The following is a 19,716-nucleotide window of genomic DNA, read 5'->3' on the forward strand; positions in this document are numbered from 1 at the left end:
CTCTTACACTTATTCAAACCCTTACTCTAACCCTTACCCTGACCCGTACCCTTACCCTTACCCTTAACGTAAGCCTAAACCTTAAACCTTACCGTAAAGCTTACCCTTTCTGCTACACTTACCCTAAGCCTAAATCTAAACCTTACACTTACCCTTATCCTAACCCTTACCTAAATCTAACCATTACCCTAAACTTCACTCTTACCCTTACCATTATACTTACTTTTACCCTTAACCTAAACCTTACCCCAACCCTTACCCTGACCCTTACATTAACCCTAACCCTAACCCTTAACCTAAACCTTACACTTAATCTTAACTTTAACCTTACCCTTAAACTAATACATACCCTTACGTTTCCCTCACCATAACCCTAAAATTAACCGTAACCATTACCCTAACACTTATCCTTACCGAACCCTAACCCTAACCCTTACTCTAACTTTTACCCTGACCCGTACCCTTAGACTTCCCCTTCCCCTTCGCCTTCCCCTTACACTTACGGTTATCATTAACCTTACCCTTACCCTAACACTTATCCTTAACCTAACACTTACCCTAAACCTTACACTTACTCTTAACCTTAACCTTACCCTTAACATTAACCTAATACTTACACATGCGTTTTCCTGACTTTAACCCTAAAACTAACCCTAACCATTACCCTAACACTTAACCTTACCCTAACCCTAACCCTAACCCTTACTCTAACACTTACCCTGACCTGTACCCTTACACTTACCCTAACCCTTATACTTACCCTAATTCTTACCCATACCATAACCCATACCCTAACACATATTTGTACCCTTAACCTTACCGTTACCCTTAACCTTACCCTTACCCTTACTCTATCCGTTACCCTTACGCTTACCCTTAACATAAACTTTACCCTTGACCTTACCCTTACCATAAGCCATACAACAACACTTACATGTACACTTACGCTTACACTTACCCTAGCAATTATTCGTACAATTACCCTTACCCTTACCCTAAGCCGAAACCTTAAACCTTACAGTAAACCTTACCCTTTCTGCTACACTTACCCTTAGCCTAAATCTAAACCTTACACTTACCCTTAGCCTAACCCTCCCCCTTACCATTACCCATACCCTTATTCTTACCCTTACCGTAACCCTTACCTTTACACTTACGGTTACCATTAACCTTACCCTTACCCTAACACTTATCCTTAACCTAACCCTTACCCTAAACCTTACACTTACTCTTAACCTTAACCTTACCCTTAACATTAACCTAATACTTACGCATGCGTTTTCCTGACTTTAACCCTAAAACTAACCCTAACCCTTACCCTAACACTTAACCTTACCCTTACCCTGACCTGTACCCTTACACTTACCCTTACCCTTATACTTACCCTAATTCTTACCCATACCATAACCCATACCCTAACACGTACTTGTAGCCTTAACCTTACCATTCCCCTTACCCTTACCTTTACTGTCTCTGTTACCCTTACACTTACACTTAACATAAACCTTAACCTCAACCTAACCCTTATCATAAGCCATACAACAACACTTACATGTACACTTACGCTTGCACTTACCCTAGCAATTACTCGTACAATTATCCTTAACCTTACTATTAAGCTAACCCTAAACCTTACCCTTATCCTAACACTTACCCTTATCCTAAACCTTACCCTTTCTGCTACACTTACCCTTTGCCTAATTCTAAACCTTACCCTAACCCTCACCCTTACCTAAATCTAACCATTACCCTAAACTTCACTCTTACCCTTACCATTATACTTACTTTTACCCTTAACCTAAACCTTACCCCAACCCTTACCCTGACCCTTACATTAACCCTAACCCTTACCCTAACCCTAACCCTTAACCTAAACCTTACACTTAATCTTAACTTTAACCTTACCCTTAAACTAATACATACCCTTACGTTTCCCTCACCATAACCCTAAAATTAACCGTAACCATTACCCTAACACTTATCCTTACCGAACCCTCACCCTAACCCTTACTCTAACTTTTACCCTGACCCGTACCCTTAGACTTCCCCTTACCCTTACACTTACGGTTACCATTAACCTTACCCTTACCCTAACACTTACCCTTACCCTATCCCTTACACTTATCCTTATCCATACAACTTACGCTTACCCTAACACTTAACCTTAACCTAACCCTAACCCTAAACCTTACCTGAACCCTTACCCTGACCCTTACATTAACCCTTACCCTAAAACTTACACTTAACCTTACCCTTACCCTTAACCTTAACCTAATACTTACCCTTACTTTTCCCTCACCCTCACCCTAAAATTAACCCTAACCACTACACTTACCCTAACCCTTACTCTAACCCTTATCCTTAACATAAACCATACTCTAACACATACTTCTACCCGTACCATTACATTACCGTAACCCTTACCCTTACCGTAACCCTTACCTCTACCCTTACCCTTACCCTTACCCTTACCCTTACCTGATCCCATACCCTTAACCTAACCCTAAACCTTACCCTTACCCTAACACTTACCCTTACCGTAAATCTTACCCTTTCTGCTACACTTACCCTTAGCCTAAATCTAAACCTTACACTTACCCTTAGCCTAACCCTCCCCCTTACCGTTACCCATACCCTTATTCTTACCCTTACCGTAACCCTTACCTTTACACTTACAGTTACCATTAACCTTACCCTTACCCTAACACTTATCCTTAACCTAACCCTTACCCTAAACCTTACACTTACTCTTAACCTTAACCTTACCCTTAACATTAACCTAATACTTACGCATGCGTTTTCCTGACTTTAACCCTAAAACTAACCCTAACCCTTACCCTAACCCTTACCCTTACGCTTACCCAAACCCTAACCGTAACTCTAACCCTTACTCTAACACTTACCCTGACCCGTACCCTTACACTTACCCTTACCCTAACCCTTACCCATACCATATCCCATACCCTAACACGTACTTGTAGCCTTAACCTTACCATTTCCCTTACCCTTACCTTTACTGTCTCTGTTACCCTTACACTTACACTTAACATAAACCTTAACCTTAACCTAACCCGTATCATAAGCCATACAACAACACTTACATGTACACTTACGCTTGCACTTACCCTAGCAATTACTCGTACAATTATCCTTAACCTTACTATTAAGCTAACCCTAAACCTTACCCTTATCCTAACACTTACCCTTATCCTAAACCTTACCCTTTCTGCTACACTTACCCTTTGCCTAATTCTAAACCTTACCCTAACCCTCACCCTTACCTAAAGCTAACCATTACCCTAACCTTCACTCTTACCCTTACCATTATACTTACTATTACCCTTAACCTAAACCTTACCCCAACCCTTACCCTGACCCTTACATTAACCCTAACCCTTACCCTAACCCTAACCCTTAACCTAAACCTTACACTTAATCTTAACTTTAACCTTACCCTTAAACTAATACATACCCTTACGTTTCCCTCACCATAACCCTACAATTAACCGTAACTATTACCCTAACACTTATCCTTACCGAACCCTAACCCTAACCCTTACTCTAATTTTACCCTGACCCGTACCCTTAGACTTCCCCTTCCCCTTAACCTTCCCCTTACTCTTCCCCTTACCCTAACCCTTACCCTTACACTTACGGTTATCATTAACCTTACCCTAACACTTATCCTTAACCTAACCCTTACCCTAAACCTTACACTTACTCTTAACCTTAACCTTACCCTTAACATTAACCTAATACTTACGCATATGTTTTCCTGACTTTAACCCTAAAAACTAACCCTAACCCTAACGGTAACTCTAACCCTTACTCTAACCCTTACCCTGACCCGTACCCTTACACTTACCCTTACCCTAACCCTTACCCTTACCATAACCCATACCCTAACACGTACTTGTAGCCTTAACCTTACCATTCCCCTTACCCTTACCTTTACTGTCTCTGTTACCCTTACACTTACACTTAACATAAACCTTAACCTCAACCTAACCCTTATCATAAGCCATACAACAACACTTACATGTGCACTTACGCTTGCACTTACCCTAGCAATTACTCGTACAATTATCCTTAACCTTACTATTAAGCTAACCCTAAACCTTACCCTTATCCTAACACTTACCCTTATCCTAAACCTTACCCTTTCTGCTACACTTACCCTTTGCCTAATTCTAAACCTTATCCTAACCCTCACCCTTACCTAAAGCTAACCATTACCCTAACCTTCACTCTTACCCTTACCATTATACTTACTTTTACCCTTAACCTAAACCTTACCCCAACCCTTACCCTGACCCTTACATTAACCCTAACCCTTACCCTAACCCTAACCCTTAACCTAAACCTTACACATAATCTTAACTTTAACCTTACACTTAAACTAATACATACCCTTACGTTTCCCTCACCATAACCCTAAAATTAACCGTAACCATTACCCTAACACTTATCCTTACCGAACCCTCACCCTAACCCTTACTCTAACTTTTACCCTGACCCTTACCCTTACTCTTCCCCTTCCCCTAACCCTTACCCTTACACTTACGGTTACCACTAACCTTACCCTTACCCTATCCCTTACACTTATCCTTATCCATAAAACTTACCCTTACCCTAACACTTAACCTTAACCTAACCCTAACCCTAAACCTTACCTAAACCCTTACCCTGACCCTTACATTAACCCTTACCCTAAAACTTACTCTTAACCTTAACCTGACCCTTAACCTTAACCTAATACTTACCCTTACTTTTCCCTCACCCTCACCCTAAAATTAACCCTAACCATTACACTTACCCTAACCCTTACTCTAACCCTTACCGTTACCATAACCCATACCCTAACACGTACTTGTAGCCTTAACCTTACCATTCCCCTTACCCTTACCTTTACTGTCTCTGTTATCCTTACACTTACACTTAACATAAACCTTAACCTTAACCTAACCCTTATCATAAGCCATACAACAACACTTACATGTACACTTACGCTTGCACTTACCCTAGCAATTACTCGTACAATTACCCTTAACCTTACTATTAAGCTAACCCTAAACCTTACCCTTATCCTAACACTTACCCTTATCCTAAACCTTACCCTTTCTGCTACACTTACCCTTTGCCTAATTCTAAACCTTACCCTAACCCTCACCCTTACCTAAAGCTAACCATTACCCTAACCTTCACTCTTACCCTTACCATTATACTTACTTTTACCCTTAACCTAAACCTTACCCCAACCCTTACCCTGACCCTTACATTAACCCTAACCCTTACCCTAACCCTAACCCTTAACCTAAACCTTACACTTAATCTTAACTTTAACCTTACCCTTAAACTAATACATACCCTTACGTTTCCCTCACCATAACCCTACAATTAACCGTAACTATTACCCTAACACTTATCCTTACCGAACCCTAACCCTAACCCTTACTCTAATTTTACCCTGACCCGTACCCTTAGACTTCCCCTTCCCCTTAACCTTACCCTTACTCTTCCCCTTACCCTAACCCTTACCCTTACACTTACGGTTACCATTAACCTTACCCTTACCCTAACACTTACCCTTACCCTATCCCTTACACTTATCCTTATCCATACAACTTACGCTTACCCTAACACTTAACCTTAACCTAACCCTAACCCTAAACCTTACCTGAACCCTTACCCTGACCCTTACATTAACCCTTACCCTAAAACTTACTCTTAACCTTAACCTGACCCTTAACCTTAACCTAATACTTACCCTTACTTTTCCCTCACCCTCACCCTAAAATTAACCCTAACCATGACACTTACCCTAACCCTTACTCTAACCCTTACCCTTAACATAACCCATACTCTAACACATACTTCTACCCGTACCCTTACATTACCGTAACCCTTACCCTTACCCTTACCCTTACCCGATCCCATACCCTTAACCTAACCCTAAACCTTACCCTTACCCTAACACTTACCCTTACCGTAAACCTTACCCTTTCTGCTACACTTACCCTTAGCCTAAATCTAAACCTTACACTTACCCTTAGCCTAACCCTCCCCCTTACCGTTACCCATACCCTTATTCTTACCCTTACCGTAACCCTTACCTTTACACTTACGGTTACCATTAACCTTACCCTTACCCTAACACTTATCCTTAACCTAACCCTTAGCCTAGACCTTACGCTTACTCTTAACCTTAACCTTACCCTTAACATTAACCTAATACTTACGCATGCGTTTTCCTGACTTTAAACCTTAAACTAACCCTAACCCTTACCCTAACACTTAACCTTACCCTAACCCTTACCCTAACCCTTACTCTAACCCTTACCCTGACCTGTACCCTTACACTTACCCTTACCCTTATACTTACCCTAATTCTTACCCATACCATAACCCCTACCCTAACACGTACTTGTAGCCTTAACCTTACCATTCCCCTTACCCTTACCTTTACTGTCTCTGTTACCCTTACACTTACACTTAACATAAACCTTAACCTTAACCTAACCCTTATCATAAGCCATACAACAACACTTACATGTACACTTACGCTTGCACTTACCCTAGCAATTACTCGTACAATTATCCTTAACCTTACTATTAAGCTAACCCTAAACCTTACCCTTATCCTAACACTTACCCTTATCCTAAACCTTACCCTTTCTGCTACACTTACCCTTTGCCTAATTCTAAACCTTACCCTAACCCTCACCCTTACCTAAATCTAACCATTACCCTAAACTTCACTCTTACCCTTACCATTATACTTACTTTTACCCTTAACCTAAACCTTACCCCAACCCTTACCCTGACCCTTACATTAACCCTAACCCTTACCCTAACCCTAACCCTTAACCTAAACCTTACACTTAATCTTAACTTTAACCTTACCCTTAAACTAATACATACCCTTACGTTTCCCTCACCATAACCCTAAAATTAACCGTAACCATTACCCTAACACATATCCTTACCGAACCCTCACCCTAACCCTTACTCTAACTTTTACCCTGACCCGTACCCTTAGACTTCCCCTTACCCTTACACTTACGGTTACCATTAACCTTACCCTTACCCTAACACTTACCCTTACCCTATCCCTTACACTTATCCTTATCCATACAACTTACGCTTACCCTAACACTTAACCTTAACCTAACCCTAACCCTAAACCTTACCTGAACCCTTACCCTGACCCTTACATTAACCCTTACCCTAAAACTTACACTTAACCTTAACCTTACCCTTAACCTTAACCTAATACTTACCCTTACTTTTCCCTCACCCTCACCCTAAAATTAACCCTAACCATTACACTTACTCTAACCCTTACTCTAACCCTTACCCTTAACATAACCCATACTCTAACACATACTTCTACCCGTACCATTATATTACCGTAACCCTTACCCTTACCGTAACCCTTACCTCTACCCTTACCCTTACCCTTACCCTTACCTGATCCCATACCCTTAACCTAACCCTAAACCTTACCCTTACCCTAACACTTACCCTTACCGTAAACCTTACCCTTTCTGCTACACTTACCCTTAGCCTAAATCTAAACCTTACACTTACCCTTAGCCTAACCCTCCCCCTTACCATTACCCATACCCTTATTCTTACCCTTACCGTAACCCTTACCTTTACACTTACAGTTACCATTAACCTTACCCTTACCCTAACACTTATCCTTAACCTAACCCTTACCCTAAACCTTACACTTACTCTTAACCTTAACCTTACCCTTAACATTAACCTAATACTTACGCATGCGTTTTCCTGACTTTAACCCTAAAACTAACCCTAACCCTTACCCTAACCCTTACCCTTACGCTTACCCAAACCCTAACCGTAACTCTAACCCTTACTCTAACACTTACCCTGACCCGTACCCTTACACTTACCCTTACCCTAACCCTTACCCATACCATATCCCATACCCTAACACGTACTTGTAGCCTTAACCTTACCATTTCCCTTACCCTTACCTTTACTGTCTCTGTTACCCTTACACTTACACTTAACATAAACCTTAACCTTAACCTAACCCGTATCATAAGCCATACAACAACACTTACATGTACACTTACGCTTGCACTTACCCTAGCAATTACTCGTACAATTACCCTTAACCTTACTATTAAGCTAACCCTAAACCTTACCCTTATCCTAACACTTACCCTTATCCTAAACCTTACCCTTTCTGCTACACTTACCCTTTGCCTAATTCTAAACCTTACCCTAACCCTCACCCTTACCTAAAGCTAACCATTACCCTAACCTTCACTCTTACCCTTACCATTATACTTACTATTACCCTTAACCTAAACCTTACCCCAACCCTTACCCTGACCCTTACATTAACCCTAACCCTTACCCTAACCCTAACCCTTAACCTAAACCTTACACTTAATCTTAACTTTAACCTTACCCTTAAACTAATACATACCCTTACGTTTCCCTCACCATAACCCTACAATTAACCGTAACTATTACCCTAACACTTATCCTTACCGAACCCTAACCCTAACCCTTACTCTAATTTTACCCTGACCCGGACCCTTAGACTTCCCCTTCCCCTTAACCTTCCCCTTACTCTTCCCCTTACCCTAACCCTTACCCTTACACTTACGGTTACCATTAACCTTACCCTTACCCTAACACTTACCCTTACCCTATCCCTTACACTTATCCTTATCCATACAACTTACGCTTACCCTAACACTTAACCTTAACCTAACCCTAACCCTAAACCTTACCTGAACCCTTACCCTGACCCTTACATTAACTCTTACCCTAAAACTTACTCTTAACCTTAACTTGACCCTTAACCTTAACCTAATACTTACCCTTACTTTTCCCTCACCCGCACCCTAAAATTAACCCTAACCATGACACTTACCCTAACCCTTACTCTAACCCTTACCCTTAACATAACCCATACTCTAACACATACTTCTACCCGTACCCTTACATTACCGTAACCCTTACCCTTACCCTTACCCTTACCCGATCCCATACCCTTAACCTAACCCTAAACCTTACCCTTACCCTAACACTTACCCTTACCGTAAACCTTACCCTTTCTGCTACACTTACCCTTAGCCTAAATCTAAACCTTACACTTACCCTTAGCCTAACCCTCCCCCTTACCATTACCTATACTCTTATTCTTACCCTTACCGTAACCCTTACCTTTACACTTACGGTTACCATTAACCTTACCCTTACCCTAACACTTATCCTTAACCTAACCCTTACCCTAAACCTTACCCCAACCCTTACCCTGACCCTTACATTAACCCTAACCCTTACCCTAAACCTTACACTTACTCTTAACCTTAACCTTACCCTTAACATTAACCTAATACTTACGCATGCGTTTTCCTGACTTTAACCCTAAAACTAACCCTAACCATTACCCTAACACTTAACCTTACCCTAACCCTAACCCTAACCCTTACTCTAACACTTACCCTGACCTGTACCCTTACACTTACCCTTACCCTTATACTTACCCTAATTCTTACCCATACCATAACCCCTACCCTAACACGTACTTGTAGCCTTAACCTTACCATTCCCCTTACCCTTACCTTTACTGTCTCTGTTACCCTTACACTTACACTTAACATAAACCTTAACCTTAACCTAACCCTTATCATAAGCCATACAACAACACTTACATGTACACTTACGCTTGCACTTACCCTAGCAATTACTCGTACAATTATCCTTAACCTTGCTATTAAGCTAACCCTAAACCTTACCCTTATCCTAACACTTACCCTTATCCTAAACCTTACCCTTTCTGCTACACTTACCCTTTGCCTAATTCTAAACCTTACCCTAACCCTCACCCTTACCTAAATCTAACCATTACCCTAACCTTCACTCTTACCCTTACCATTATACTTACTTTTACCCTTAACCTAAACCTTACCCCAACCCTTACCCTGACCCTTACATTAACCCTAACCCTTACCCTAACCCTAACCCTTAACCTAAACCTTACACTTAATCTTAACTTTAACCTTACCCTTAAACTAATACATACCCTTACGTTTCCCTCACCATAACCCTACAATTAACCGTAACCATTACCCTAACACTTATCCTTACCGAATCCTAACCCTAACCCTTACTCTAACTTTTACCCTGACCCGGACCCTTAGACTTCCCCTTCCCCTTAACCTTACCCTTACTCTTCCCCTTACCCTAACCCTTACCCTTACACTTACGGTTACCATTAACCTTACCCTTACCCTAACACTTACCCTTACCCTATCCCTTACACTTATCCTTATCCATACAACTTACGCTTACCCTAACACTTAACCTTAACCTAACCCTAACCCTAAACCTTACCTGAACCCTTACCCTGACCCTTACATTAACCCTTACCCTAAAACTTACTCTTAACCTTAACTTGACCCTTAACCTTAACCTAATACTTACCCTTACTTTTCCCTCACCCTCACCCTAAAATTAACCCTAACCATGACACTTACCCTAACCCTTACTCTAACCCTTACCCTTAACATAACCCATACTCTAACACATACTTCTACCCGTACCCTTACATTACCGTAACCCTTACCCTTACCCTTACCCTTACCAGATCCCATACCCTTAACCTAACCCTAAACCTTACCCTTACCCTAACACTTACCCTTACCGTAAACCTTACCCTTTCTGCTACACTTACCCTTAGCCTAAATCTAAACCTTACACTTACCCTTAGCCTAACCCTCCCCCTTACCATTACCTATACTCTTATTCTTACCCTTACCGTAACCCTTACCTTTACACTTACGGTTACCATTAACCTTACCCTTACCCTAACACTTATCCTTAACCTAACCCTTACCCTAAACCTTACCCCAACCCTTACCCTGACCCTTACATTAACCCTAACCCTTACCCTAAACCTTACACTTACTCTTAACCTTAACCTTACCCTTAACATTAACCTAATACTTACGCATTCGTTTTCCTGACTTTAACCCTAAAACTAAACCTAACCATTATCCTAACACTTAACCTTACCCTAACCCTAACCCTAACCCTTACTCTAACACTTACCCTGACCTGTACCCTTACACTTACCCTTACCCTTATACTTACCCTAATTCTTACCCATACCATAACCCCTACCCTAACACGTACTTGTAGCCTTAACCTTACCATTCCCCTTACCCTTACCTTTACTGTCTCTGTTACCCTTACACTTACACTTAACATAAACCTTAACCTTAACCTAACCCTTATCATAAGCCATACAACAACACTTACATGTACACTTACGCTTGCACTTACCCTAGCAATTACTCGTACAATTATCCATAACCTTACTATTAAGCTAACCCTAAACCTTACCCTTATCCTAACACTTACCCTTATCCTAAACCTTACCCTTTCTGCTACACTTACCCTTTGCCTAATTCTAAACCTTACCCTAACCCTCACCCTTACCTAAATCTAACCATTACCCTAACCTTCACTCTTACCCTTACCATTATACTTACTTTTACCCTTAACCTAAACCTTACCCCAACCCTTACCCTGACCCTTACATTAACCCTAACCCTTACCCTAACCCTAACCCTTAACCTAAACCTTACACTTAATCTTAACTTTAACCTTACCCTTAAACTAATACATACCCTTACGTTTCCCTCACCATAACCCTAAAATTAACCGTAACCATTACCCTAACACTTATCCTTACCGAATCCTAACCCTAACCCTTACTCTAACTTTTACCCTGACCCGGACCCTTAGACTTCCCCTTCCCCTTCCCCTTCCCCTTACACTTACGGTTACCATTAACCTTACCCTTACCCTAACACTTACCCTTACCCTATCCCTTACACTTATCCTTATCCATACAACTTACGCTTACCCTAACACTTAACCTTAACCTAACCCTAACCCTAAACCTTACCTGAACCCTTACCCTGACCCTTACATTAACCCTTACCCTAAAACTTACACTTAACCTTAACTTGACCCTTAACCTTAACCTAATACTTACCCTTACTTTTCCCTCACCCTCACCCTAAAATTAACCCTAACCACTACACTTACCCTAACCCTTACTCTAACCCTTATCCTTAACATAAACCATACTCTAACACATACTTCTACCCGTACCCTTACATTACCGTAACCCTTATCCTTACCCTTATCCTTACCCTTACCCGATCCCATACCCTTAACCTAACCCTAAATCTTACCCTTACCCTAACACTTACCCTTACCGTAAACCTTACCCTTTCTGCTACACTTACCCTTAGCCTAAATCTAAACCTTACACTTACCCTTAGCCTAACCCTCCCCCTTACCATTACCTATACTCTTATTCTTACCCTTACCGTAACCCTTACCTTTACACTTACGGTTACCATTAACCTTACCCTTACCCTAACACTTATCCTTAACCTAACCCTTACCCTAAACCTTACACTTACTCTTAACCTTAACCTTACCCTTAACATTAACCTAATACTTACGCATGCGTTTTCCTGACTTTAACCCTAAAACTAACCCTAACCCTTACCCTTACCCTAACCCTAACCGTAACTCTAACCCTTACCCTAACCCTTACCCATACCATATCCCATACCCTAACACGTACTTGTAGCCTTAACCTTACCATTCCCCTTACCCTTACCTTTACTGTCTCTGTTACCCTTACACTTACACTTAACGTAAACCTTAACCTTAACCTAACCCGTATCATAAGCCATACAACAACACTTACATGTACACTTACGCTTGCACTTACCCTAGCAATTACTCGTACAATTATCCTTAACCTTACTATTAAGCTAACCCTAAACCTTACCCTTATCCTAACACTTACCCTTATCCTAAACCTTACCCTTTCTGCTACACTTACCCTTTGCCTAATTCTAAACCTTACCCTAACCCTCACCCTTACCTAAACCTAACCATTACCCTAAACTTCACTCTTACCCTTACCATTATACTTACTATTACCCTTAACCTAAACCTTACCCCAACCCTTACCCTGACCCTTACATTAACCCTAACCCTTACCCTAACCCTAACCCTTAACCTAAACCTTACACTTAATCTTAACTTTAACCTTACCCTTAAACTAATACATACCCTTACGTTTCCCTCACCATAACCCTACAATTAACCGTAACTATTACCCTAACACTTATCCTTACCGAACCCTAACCCTAACCCTTACTCTAATTTTACCCTGACCCGTACCCTTAGACTTCCCCTTCCCCTTCCCCTTACCCTTACTCTTCCCCTTACCCTAACCCTTACCCTTACACTTACGGTTACCATTAACCTTACCCTTACCCTAACACTTACCCTTGTCCTATCCCTTACACTTATCCTTATCCATACAACTTACGCTTACCCTAACACTTAACCTTAACCTAACCCTAACCCTAAACCTTACCTGAACCCTTACCCTGACCCTTACATTAACCCTTACCCTAAACCTTACTCTTAACCTTAACTTGACCCTTAACCTTAACCTAATACTTACCCTTACTTTTCCCTCACCCGCACCCTAAAATTAACCCTAACCATGACACTTACCCTAACCCTTACTCTAACCCTTACCCTTAACATAACCCATACTCTAACACATACTTCTACCCGTACCCTTACATTACCGTAACCCTTACCCTTACCCTTACCCTTACCCGATCCCATACCCTTAACCTAACCCTAAACCTTACCCTTACCCTAACACTTACCCTTACCGTAAACCTTACCCTTTCTGCTACACTTACCCTTAGCCTAAATCTAAACCTTACACTTACCCTTAGCCTAACCCTCCCCCTTACCATTACCTATACTCTTATTCTTACCCTTACCGTAACCCTTACCTTTACACTTACGGTTACCATTAACCTTACCCTTACCCTAACACTTATCCTTAACCTAACCCTTACCCTAAACCTTACCCCAACCCTTACCCTGACCCTTACATTAACCCTAACCCTTACCCTAAACCTTACACTTACTCTTAACCTTAACCTTACCCTTAACATTAACCTAATACTTACGCATGCGTTTTCCTGACTTTAACCCTAAAACTAACCCTAACCATTACCCTAACACTTAACCTTACCCTAACCCTAACCCTAACCCTTACTCTAACACTTACCCTGACCTGTACCCTTACACTTACCCTTACCCTTATACTTACCCTAATTCTTACCCATACCATAACCCCTACCCTAACACGTACTTGTAGCCTTAACCTTACCATTCCCCTTACCCTTACCTTTACTGTCTCTGTTACCCTTACACTTACACTTAACATAAACCTTAACCTTAACCTAACCCTTATCATAAGCCATACAACAACACTTACATGTACACTTACGCTTGCACTTACCCTAGCAATTACTCGTACAATTATCCTTAACCTTACTATTAAGCTAACCCTAAACCTTACCCTTATCCTAACACTTACCCTTATCCTAAACCTTACCCTTTCTGCTACACTTACCCTTTGCCTAATTCTAAACCTTACCCTAACCCTCACCCTTACCTAAATCTAACCATTACCCTAACCTTCACTCTTACCCTTACCATTATACTTCCTTTCACCCTTAACCTAAACCTTACCCCAACCCTTACCCTGACCCTTACATTAACCCTAACCCTTACCCTAACCCTAACCCTTAACCTAAACCTTACACTTAATCTTAACTTTAACCTTACCCTTAAACTAATACATACCCTTACGTTTCCCTCACCATAACCCTAAAATTAACCGTAACCATTACCCTAACACTTATCCTTACCGAATCCTAACCCTAACCCTTACTCTAACTTTTACCCTGACCCGGACCCTTAGACTTCCCCTTCCCCTTCCCCTTCCCCTTACACTTACGGTTACCATTAACCTTACCCTTACCCTAACACTTACCCTTACCCTATCCCTTACACTTATCCTTATCCATACAACTTACGCTTACCCTAAAACTTAACCTTAACCTAACCCTAACCCTAAACCTTACCTGAACCCTTACCCTGACCCTTACATTAACCCTTACCCTAAAACTTACACTTAACCTTAACCTTACCCTTAACCTTAACCTAATACTTACCCTTACTTTTCCCTCACCCTCACCCTAAAATTAACCCTAACCATGACACTTACCCTAACCCTTACTCTAACCCTTATCCTTAACATAAACCATACTCTAACACATACTTCTACCCGTACCCTTACATTACCGTAACCCTTACCCTTACCCTTACCCTTACCCTTACCCGATCCCATACCCTTAACCTAACCCTAAACCTTACCCTTACCCTAACACTTACCCTTACCGTAAACCTTACCCTTTCTGCTACACTTACCCTTATCCTAAATCTAAACCTTACACTTACCCTTAGCCTAACCCTCCCCCTTACCATTACCTATACTCTTATTCTTACCCTTACCGTAACCCTTACCTTTACACTTACGGTTACCATTAACCTTACCCTTACCCTAACACTTATCCTTAACCTAACCCTTACCCTAAACCTTACACTTACTCTTAACCTTAACCTTACCCTTAACATTAACCTAATATTTACACATGCGTTTTCCTGACTTTAACCCTAAAACTAACCCTAACCCTTACCCTTACCCTAACCCTAACCGTAACTCTAACCCTTACTCTAACCCTTACCCTGACCCGTACCCTTACACTTACCCTTACCCTAACCCTTACCCATACCATATCCCATACCCTAACACGTACTTGTAGCCTTAACCTTACCATTCCCCTTACCCTTACCTTTACTGTCTCTGTTACCCTTACACTTACACTTAACGTAAACCTTAACCTTAACCTAACCCGTATCATAAGCCATACAACACTTACATGTACACTTACGCTTGCACTTACCCTAGCAATTACTCGTACAATTATCCTTAACCTTACTATTAAGCTAACCCTAAACCTTACCCTTATCCTAAACCTTACCGTTTCTGCTACACTTACCCTTTGCCTAATTCTAAACCTTACCCTAACCCTCACCCTTACCTAAACCTAACCATTACCCTAACCTTCACTCTTACCCTTACCATTATACTTACTATTACCCTTAACCTAAACCTTACCCCAACCCTTACCCTGACCCTTACATTAACCCTAACCCTTACCCTAACCCTAACCCTTAACCTAAACCTTACACTTAATCTTAACTTTAACCTTACCCTTAAACTAATACATACCCTTACGTTTCCCTCACCATAACCCTACAATTAACCGTAACTATTACCCTAACACTTATCCTTACCGAACCCTAACCCTAACCCTTACTCTAATTTTACCCTGACCCATACCCTTAGACTTCCCCTTCCCCTTAACCTTACCCTTACTCTTCCCCTTACCCTAACCATTACCCTTACACTTACGGTTACCATTAACCTTACCCTTACCCTAACACTTACCCTTACCCTATCCCTTACACTTATCCTTATCCATACAACTTACGCTTACCCTAACACTTAACCTTAACCTAACCCTAACCCTAAACCTTACCTGAACCCTTACCCTGACCCTTACATTAACCCTTACCCTAAACCTTACTCTTAACCTTAACTTGACCCTTAACCTTAACCTAATACTTACCCTTACTTTTCCCTCACCCGCACCCTAAAATTAACCCTAACCATGACACTTACCCTAACCCTTACTCTAACCCTTACCCTTAACATAACCCATACTCTAACACATACTTCTACCCGTACCCTTACATTACCGTAACCCTTACCCTTACCCTTACCCTTACCCGATCCCATACCCTTAACCTAACCCTAAACCTTACCCTTACCCTAACACTTACCCTTACCGTAAACCTTACCCTTTCTGCTACACTTACCCTTAGCCTAAATCTAAACCTTACACTTACCCTTAGCCTAACCCTCCCCCTTACCATTACCTATACTCTTATTCTTACCCTTACCGTAACCCTTACCTTTACACTTACGGTTACCATTAACCTTACCCTTACCCTAACACTTATCCTTAACCTAACCCTTACCCTAAACCTTACCCCAACCCTTACCCTGACCCTTACATTAACCCTAACCCTTACCCTAAACCTTACACTTACTCTTAACCTTAACCTTACCCTTAACATTAACCTAATACTTACGCATGCGTTTTCCTGACTTTAACCCTAAAACTAACCCTAACCATTACCCTAACACTTAACCTTACCCTAACCCTAACCCTAACCCTTACTCTAACACTTACCCTGACCTGTACCCTTACACTTACCCTTACCCTTATACTTACCCTAATTCTTACCCATACCATAACCCCTACCCTAACACGTACTTGTAGCCTTAACCTTACCATTCCCCTTACCCTTACCTTTACTGTCTCTGTTACCCTTACACTTACACTTAACATAAACCTTAACCTTAACCTAACCCTTATCATAAGCCATACAACAACACTTACATGTACACTTACGCTTGCACTTACCCTAGCAATTACTCGTACAATTATCCTTAACCTTACTATTAAGCTAACCCTAAACCTTACCCTTATCCTAACACTTACCCTTATCCTAAACCTTACCCTTTCTGCTACACTTACCCTTTGCCTAATTCTAAACCTTACCCTAACCCTCACCCTTACCTAAATCTAACCATTACCCTAACCTTCACTCTTACCCTTACCATTATACTTCCTTTCACCCTTAACCTAAACCTTACCCCAACCCTTACCCTGACCCTTACATTAACCCTAACCCTTACCCTAACCCTAACCCTTAACCTAAACCTTACACTTAATCTTAACTTTAACCTTACCCTTAAACTAATACATACCCTTACGTTTCCCTCACCATAACCCTACAATTAACCGTAACTATTACCCTAACACTTATCCTTACCGAACCCTAACCCTAACCCTTACTCTAATTTTACCCTGACCCGGACCCTTAGACTTCCCCTTCCCCTTAACCTTCCCCTTACTCTTCCCCTTACCCTAACCCTTACCCTTACACTTACGGTTACCATTAACCTTACCCTTACCCTAACACTTACCCTTACCCTATCCCTTACACTTATCCTTATCCATACAACTTACGCTTACCCTAACACTTAACCTTAACCTAACCCTAACCCTAAACCTTACCTGAACCCTTACCCTGACCCTTACATTAACTCTTACCCTAAAACTTACTCTTAACCTTAACTTGACCCTTAACCTTAACCTAATACTTACCCTTACTTTTCCCTCACCCGCACCCTAAAATTAACCCTAACCATGACACTTACCCTAACCCTTACTCTAACCCTTACCCTTAACATAACCCATACTCTAACACATACTTCTACCCGTACCCTTACATTACCGTAACCCTTACCCTTACCCTTACCCTTACCCGATCCCATACCCTTAACCTAACCCTAAACCTTACCCTTACCCTAACACTTACCCTTACCGTAAACCTTACCCTTTCTGCTACACTTACCCTTAGCCTAAATCTAAACCTTACACTTACCCTTAGCCTAACCCTCCCCCTTACCATTACCTATACTCTTATTCTTACCCTTACCGTAACCCTTACCTTTACACTTACGGTTACCATTAACCTTACCCTTACCCTAACACTTATCCTTAACCTAACCCTTACCCTAAACCTTACACTTACTCTTAACCTTAACCTTACCCTTAACATTAACCTAATACTTACACATGCGTTTTCCTGACTTTAACCCTAAAACTAAACCTAACCCTTACCCTAACCCTTACCCTTACGCTTACCCAGACCCTAACCGTAACTCTAACCCTCACTCTAACCCTTACCCTGACCTGTACCCTTACACTTACCCTTACCCTAACCCTTACCCATACCATATCCCATACCCTAACACGTACTTGTAGCCTTAACCTTACCATTCCCCTTACCCTTACCTTTACTGTCTCTGTTACCCTTACACTTACACTTAACATAAACCTTAACCTTAACCTAACCCGTATCATAAGCCATACAACAACACTTACATGTACACTTACGCTTGCACTTACCCTAGCAATTACTCGTACAATTACCCTTAACCTTACTACTAAGCTAACCCTAAACCTTACCCTTATCCTAACACTTACCCTTATCCTAAACCTTACCGTTTCTGCTACACTTACCCTTTCCCTAATTCTAAACCTTACCCTAACCCTCACCCTTACCTAAAGCTAACCATTACCCTAACCTTCACTCTTACCCTTACCATTATACTTACTTTTACCCTTAACCTAAACCTTACCCCAACCCTTACCCTGACCCTTACATTAACCCTAACCCTTACCCTAACCCTAACCCTTAACCTAAACCTTACACTTAATCTTAACTTAAACCTTACCCTTAAACTAATAAATACCCTTACATTTCCCTCACCATAACCCTACAATTAACCGTAACTATTACCCTAACACTTATCCTTACCGAACCCTAACCCTAACCCTTACTCTAATTTTACCCTGACCCGTACCCTTAGACTTCCCCTTCCCCTTCCCCTTACCCTTACTCTTCCCCTTACCCTAACCCTTACCCTTACACTTACGGTTACCATTAACCTTACCCTTACCCTAACACTTACCCTTGTCCTATCCCTTACACTTATCCTTATCCATACAACTTACGCTTACCCTAACACTTAACCTTAACCTAACCCTAACCCTA

This window comes from Netta rufina (genome assembly GCF_964035555.1).
Source record: "Netta rufina genome assembly, chromosome: 6".
Taxonomy (NCBI): domain Eukaryota; kingdom Metazoa; phylum Chordata; class Aves; order Anseriformes; family Anatidae; genus Netta; species Netta rufina.